We start from the raw sequence: 7,500 nt of genomic DNA on the forward strand, positions 1-7,500 counted from the left end.
TTAGCCCTTGTTGGGTAATAAAGAAATAGGTATTTCGGCTGTCCGTTACGTTGTGAGGTTCAAATTCCGCCGAGTCGACTTTGCCTTTCATCCTTTCGGGTCGATAACGTAAGTCCCAGTTAAGCACTGGGTCGATATAATCGACTTAATACCTATGTCTGTCCATGTTTGCCCCCTCTATGTTTAGCCCCTTGTGGTAATAAAGAAATAGGTATTTCGGCTGCCGTTACGTTGTGAGTTCAAATTCCGCCGAGGTTTCGGCTGCCGTTACGTTGTGAGTTCAAATTCCGCCGAGGTCGACTTTGCCTTTCATCCTTTCGGGGTCGATAAATTAAGTACCAGTTAAGCACTGGGGTCGATATAATCGACTTAATACCTATGTCTGTCCATGTTTGTCCCCTCTATGTTTAGCCCCTTGTGGGTAATAAAGAAATACGTATATGTATTGATGAACTTTTATAGAGAGTGTGTCAGAGAATATCGATCACTCTAGTTGGATTTAAGCAGTGACAGCATTGTAAAAGTTTACCTGGGTGGGGTTTGAACTCAGGAGGTAAAGGGCTAGAGCAAATACTGCAAAGCATTTTGTCCGATGCTCTAACGATTCTGCCAACTCACCGCCTTAATGTTTCCAATTTAGGTACAAGTTCAGTAATTTTGAGGGGCAGGGATTTAGTCGATATCATCGGACTCAGTACTTGACTAGTATTCTATTTTGTCGATCCCCCCAGAAGGACGAAAGGCAAAATTGACGTCAGCGGGAATTGACCCGGAACAAATACTAAACAGTTTTCTCAGGCACTCTGACAACTTTCATTTCACCGTTTTCACTGGTGACATTATAATGATGATAGTGAGTGCGCGTGGCTTAGTGGTTAGGGCATTCGGCTCATGATCGTAAGGCAGTGAGTTCGATTCCCGGCGACGCGTTGTGTCCTTGAGCAAGACACTTTATTTCACGTTGCTCCAGTCCACTCAGCTGGCAAAAATGAGTTGTACCTGTATTTCAAAAGGCCAGCCTTGTCACTCTCTGTGTCACGCTGAATATCCCCGAGAACTACGTTAAGGGTACGCGTGTCTGTGGAATGCTCAGCCATTTGCACGTTAATTTCACGAGCAAGCTGTTCAGTTGATCGTATCAGCTGGGACTCTCGTCGTCGTAACCGACGGAGTGCTCCTATAATGATGATAACGATGGTCGTGTAACTAATACTGGTGGTTTCCGCATTAAAAAGCCCACTGAAAACTTGTCCTTAGTTGAAAGACACTTGTTGTTTATGCCTTGTTGTTTGTATTTGTAATTGTGTACCATTTCTCCGTTTTTCCGTCCTTGTTTTCGTATACATTCGCTTGCTTTCTTCTAAAGAATCTAGTGCTCTTAGCTTAGATTTTCTATGAGCCGGCCAGACGAAACTGCAAAGACGATATGGTACTCGACTGAAGATTGAAAGATCCGAATGACCCGTCCTTGTTTTTTCCTGTCCTTTGTTTTGTTGTCGCCTGTTACGTTCTTGTTCCATTCTTTGGTTTGTTTATATATATATATATATATATATATTGTATGCATATACATATAATTTCTGACAATAATTTTGTGACTCATTCAAAGAGTTTATTCAATAAAATGTATGTTGAACTTGGTATAATTAAAAGTCCATTGACATAGTTTATAGAAACGAATAAATTCCCAACTCCCCTTTTATTTGGATTGTAGTTATTCACTTTATTGTATTGAGCATACATGCAAATATCATGTGCGTGATGTTTTCAATGGTTTTTCTTATATGTTAAATTTCCTCTCTATATTTTGAATAGGGAGGGTCTCTTTTGTCGAATCGTTTGCAGGTGATACTTTTGAATGTTTCATCTATATATAAAACTGAAGTTGTCTGTGTATGGCAGGTTTGGTAGCCTTCAACTAACTCTACCTCCTCCGAGACCCTGCGGTGCAAGTTGACCAAAATTGAGAATATGATAGAAAAAGGCTTGCTGTTCCTTCCGTAGAAGAAAAACTTCAAATCGGACCATGTTAACACCAAAAATTATTTACATCAAAAAGGTGCTTTTTTTCTATGAAAATTCCTATTTTTTTACGATTTCTTTACTGCTGTGTCGCCATTTTTCGGTGTATTTCAACCAGAAAAATGTTCACTTAAAGAGAATAACAAGCTACATAAGGCAAAAGTTTTACTTTTCAAAAATTCCAATTCTAAAGGGTCAAAACAAACCCGCGCAACGCCGGGCGATACTGCTAGTTTTAAATATCTACAGAAAAGTTTGAGCGTCCTTAGTGGAGTTCTTTCTTGCAAACATCTGGTCCGAACTCCCGGTTTCTATCTCAATGATATTTTCTCTGTAGATGTGCAGGGTAATCATCGGCTGCATCAGTCTAACCCAGTGTTTCTCAACCATTTTTTTAATAAATGGACCCCTTTGATCCCTATTTTATTCTGGTGGACCCCCATAGCCACTCGATGTTTAAAAGCTAGTTTTATAGATACTTCTCTCAAATTTCCTATTTTGCTTTTCACACATTAAATTGTGTAGGTTGAACTATGTAAAACGTCACCTAGCTGGTTTTTTTGCAATAAATAAATCCATGAAATACTACTGTGAACCCAATTTATTCTTTTGCTTGTGCGGATCCTCAAAAATCTTATATGGATATAGGAGCACTCCGTCGGTTGCGACGATGAGGGTCCCAGCTGATCCGATCAACGGAACAGCCTGCTCGTGAAATTAACGTGTAAGTGGCTGAGCACTCCACAGACACGTGTACCCTTAACGTAGTTCTCGAGGAGATTCAGCGTGACACAGAGAATGTGACAAGGCTGGCCCTTTGAAATACAGGTACAAGAGAAACAGGAAAAAATAGTGAGAGATAGTTGTGGTGAAAGAGTACAGCAGGGATCACCACCATCCCCTGCTGAAGCATCGTGGAGATTTTAGGTGTTTTCGCTCAATAAACACTCACAATGCGGGGTCTGGGAATCGAAACCGCGATCCTCCGACCGCGAGTCCGCTGCCCTAACCACTGGGCCATATGGATCCCGGTTGAGAACCACTGATCCGTTTACGAGGCTCTAAGAAGATCACGAGCGCCTCAAACTAACTTAAACTAACTAAAAAGAAGAAAACCATATTGGGTATCAAGTACAATATTGGGGATTCGGTTTCGTCTTCATGTAGTTTATCAGAACAAGTTAGGATGGAGATAATCGCTGAAGGATTTGAACAAAGTCCTTGAAGTGTGGGAAATTCTTTTAATACAATCTATTTACAACGAGGCAGCCAGACAAGAAAACTCAACGTGGTCACTTTGGCTCGACAGAAATACCAGCCAAAATCTCCGTCAAACCTATTCTTTTGTTTAAAACACTAATCAATGTGTTGTATTGGTGTATTTCTAAATCCCCAATGCCTGAAAAAGGATGTGCTGGTCATGGGTGGCTTAGTTTTGATCATTGGCTTCCTCGGTCAAGGCTGATTTGGTTCTAAATAACAACAATAATAATTTACGATGACTATATATTCATGGTGCCTATATACCGACAGATGGCCAGAGTTGCAAACACAGCACGAGTAACTGGATAACAAACGACAACTTTTCAGACAGCAATCTATGAAACCACCCGGCTGACTCAGTCCACGAACTTTAACCGGCGTGTTAAAGGCTTCGTTTTAGATTTAATGTAGAAAAATAAATGATTATGTAATTAAATAAATAAATAAAAATGTACATAAGACGAAACAAGAAGCAATGTTCAAAAATAACGTTATGCACCAGTTTTAGGCCACACTTAACGTTTCATTTGTATTCAATAAAATGCCTGCGATGTGAAGCTAAATTAATGCAAATATTTTATCTGTTACAATTCGCTTTTAAAGTTATGCATGACAACAAACATGTCTGAAGCTTTATGCAGACAAATTCTTTAGATGGAATTCATAAATAATTCTGTCAAAATAAATTATAGTCTCTCACTTTCCTAAACAACCACCTACACACTTTTTTTTTATGTATAGAGTGAAACTCATAACCTAGTTATACGTGACGCGTTTGAAAAAGTCCATCCAGCACCTAGTTATACCTACAGGAAGAGTTGCTTGTCAATTCAACACTACAGTCTCACGAAATGCTATTTTTATAGATGGCCCTTTATTTCTGGTAGAAATCTACGGATGCACAAACGCACAAAACGGAGAAAATAAACCAAATATGGACGACTTGTTCCGAAATACCCCCGAGTAGGGAACGGTTCTCAAAAATAACCCCCCATTGTTTTCCTCAAAATTTCCTGTCTCTGGAATCTACATAGTCCGAGGTATATTTGTAGAGAATTTCATTAAAAAATATCCATTTTCTTGAAAGTTAAGACGAATTGAAGTGGACTCTGGTGAATTTTCCGAAATTCCCTACCCACCCCTCCTAAAACACTTTCCCACCAAAAAATTTGTTAATCCGGAATCTACATGATATAACACATATTCGTACAATATTTCATTAAAATACTAGCAGTATCGCCCGGCGTTGCTCGGGTTTGTAAGGGAAATAACTATATAAGCATTTTTAGAGAGTTATAGCCAAAAAATAGCAAAAAAAATGCATTAAAATGGAAAAAATGATGGTAAATTATTTTAAAAATCGTAGACTCATCGTAGACGCGCGCTAATACCCAGAAGTGCTCGATATGAATCACGACTATAAGATACCCGGTTTTGGTTAAACTGCACCGCAAAATGTGGGAGTAGTTAGGAATCTAAATCGTAGGAGACAGACACACAACTTCACTTTTATATATAAAGATATCCATTTTCTGAAAGTTATGATCATCCAAAATCGTAGGAGGGGGACAGAAATCTGTAGTTATGTCAAGAGACTCTTTAAGCTAATTTGTTCCACCACACATAAAAAAAAATTAGAACTGGAATAAAGAAAACAAAACTGAAGAGGAAACTAACAAAACCTCTTCTGGAATGGTTCAACATTCAGAACTTACGAATTCATAGCAATGGGGGGGGGGGGAAGCACTCCGTCGGTTACGACGATGAGGGTTCCGGTTGATCCGATCAACGGAACAGCCTGCTCGTGAAATTAACGTGTAAGTGGCTGAGCACTCCACAGACACGTGTACCCTTAACGTAGTTCTCGGGGATATTCAGCGTGACACAGAGAGTGACAAGGTCTGGGAATCGAAACCGCGATCCCATGACCGCGAGTCCGCTGCCCTAACCACTGGGCCATTGCGCCTCCACTCATAGCAATGGAGATGTAGGGGAAATAGGAAGTATGAAAGACTACGTTCCTTCTAGATGTTTCGCTGAATTGAAAAAATATTATTGAAGATGGTGGTTATACTAATGGACAAATTATGAATATTGATGAAATGAGATTGTTTCCGAAAGAGATGCTTAATAAGACTTATCTGGCGAAGGAAGAAGCATTGTAACCGATGTACAAAGTGGTTAATGATAGTTTAACAATTATATTAGATGAAAATGCTTCTAGTGTTTTGAAATCAAAATCTATATTAATCTATCGCTCAGAAGACTTATCAGTTCAGTGAAAATCCGTTGAAAAAAGTTTTGGTTACAAAATACTTATCTGAAGGTGGGTTCAAGAATGTTTAAGTACCATAAGAAAGGATTATATATATATATATAAACATGTATATGTATGTATATATATACATACATACATACATACATACATACATACATACATACTTACATACATACATACATACACAGGGTGCGATGGATAAATTGTCGCTATTTTATATTTTTAATTTCGCGCATACGTATTGTTTGTTTTCGATTTTGTTGACTACACAGTAGAGTAGGGTCAGTTGGGCACCGTCTGTGAGAAAAACAGCACCATGACGCAATTCACTCTGCCAGTATATGATGTACTGCTTGGCATTCGTGCCAGGAGTTCCAATACGAACATTTCAGAGTGTTTGGGTATCAATTTGAGGACAGAGCAGAAGATTCGGAATTGGATGAGTCTAATGGTAATTACGGAGGTACGGCAGCTCGGAAAACTCACTCTGATCGTTCTGATAAGAAAAGAACTCCTGAATTTGTTGGTGAGATCCAGGCTATGATTGACAACGACCCCCCCCCCCCCAAGTCAATCAGGTCCATCGTCAGGGGCATGGGGGAGTGTCTGTGTTTCTTATCAAGCAGGTAGTGCATGAAGACATTTGGTATTCCTCATACAAGATGAAAAAGGGGCCAATTTTTATCCCAAGTCATCAAGGACAAGAGGAAAGACCGCGCTACGAAGCTTTTGAACAAACTTAAGCATCTCCTCCAACTGAACATGCTTTGGTTTTTCTCAGACGAGAAAAATTTCTGCCAGGATCAGATGATGAACATATAGAACAACCACTGGCATATATTATCCCAAAACATGTACCGAGAGTGATAAAAATTAAACATCCAATCAACATCATGGTGTTTGGAGCGATCACTAATGATGACAACGTTAGTCACCTTCCCACGTGGCTTCAGACTCAACATGGAGGCCTGCATCAAGTGCCTGGAGGAGGTTGTGCTGCCTTGTGTCAAGAGGATGGTTGTTGGAAGACCCTATGTCTGGTAACAGGACTCTGCACCATACCATACAAGCAGGAGAACCCAGTCGTGGCTGTCAGACAATTTCTACGACCACATCACCCTTAACATCTAGCCACCTAACTCCCCAGACCGAAACTCCCTTGATTATTATGTGTGGAGTGCAGTTGAGTGAGAGACTAGCAAAACTGCTTGTAACACCAAAGATGAACTGAAGGCAAGAATCATGGCAGCATCCACGAACTTAAACAAGGAGACCGTCCAGAAGAGTTGCAAGAGATTCTGAAGTCAGCTGGAGGCCGATTTTATTGAATAAATTTACTCTTTAGTATTTCAAGATATTTCTTTTTGTAATTTTGGTAAAAATATATATTAAAACGTGATGTCAGTGTTAATTTCATCTTTGCGTAATTTAGACGACAATTCATTCATGCCCCCCACCCCGAGTTAAATTGGTGCAAACAGGAAAAATAGAACTCAAAAAATATGAGTGTATATTTTTATAAATATTTAGCAGAAGCAACAGAGTGACTCAAGGTCGAGTCACGCTGTTTCTTTTGCTGGGGCTTTTACATGCTGAAATCTACTTGGTGTAATTGTAATTATCCCTAATTAATTAGTTTCACTTTTATTATTACTGATAACCATATTTTATCCCAGTAAATGACCACAGCATTTTATCTTGGCTACACGCGGGTGGAAGGGGCTGGTGACACAAACTTTCATTCAAACTTTGAATTTCGTGGTACTGGTCATGCTTTAGCTCGCTCTGAGTTGAGATGATGCATTCTAGTATCTCAAAATTTAATATACAATTATTCATAATTGTAGTCCTGCGCCGATGAGAGAAAAGTATGGGTAAAGTAGAATTTTCTAATTCTTACGCTATCCTAAAACTTGATCTCGAAACGTACGTCCGTA

The 7,500-nt window shown here is 39.4% G+C and overlaps 1 long non-coding RNA gene across 1 annotated transcript in view; it reads right to left on the reverse strand.

Moving 5' to 3' along the window:
* LOC118764026 overlaps positions 1-7,500 on the reverse strand; it is a 17,076-nt gene that overhangs the window by 2,925 nt on the left and 6,651 nt on the right. The window contains exon 2 of the long non-coding RNA XR_004999810.1: positions 1,424-1,432. This is a non-coding gene — a long non-coding RNA (uncharacterized LOC118764026). The remainder of the gene's footprint in view (positions 1-1,423; positions 1,433-7,500) is intronic.

Source organism: Octopus sinensis, linkage group LG6 (genome assembly GCF_006345805.1).
Source record: "Octopus sinensis linkage group LG6, ASM634580v1, whole genome shotgun sequence".
Taxonomy (NCBI): Eukaryota; Metazoa; Mollusca; class Cephalopoda; order Octopoda; family Octopodidae; genus Octopus; species Octopus sinensis.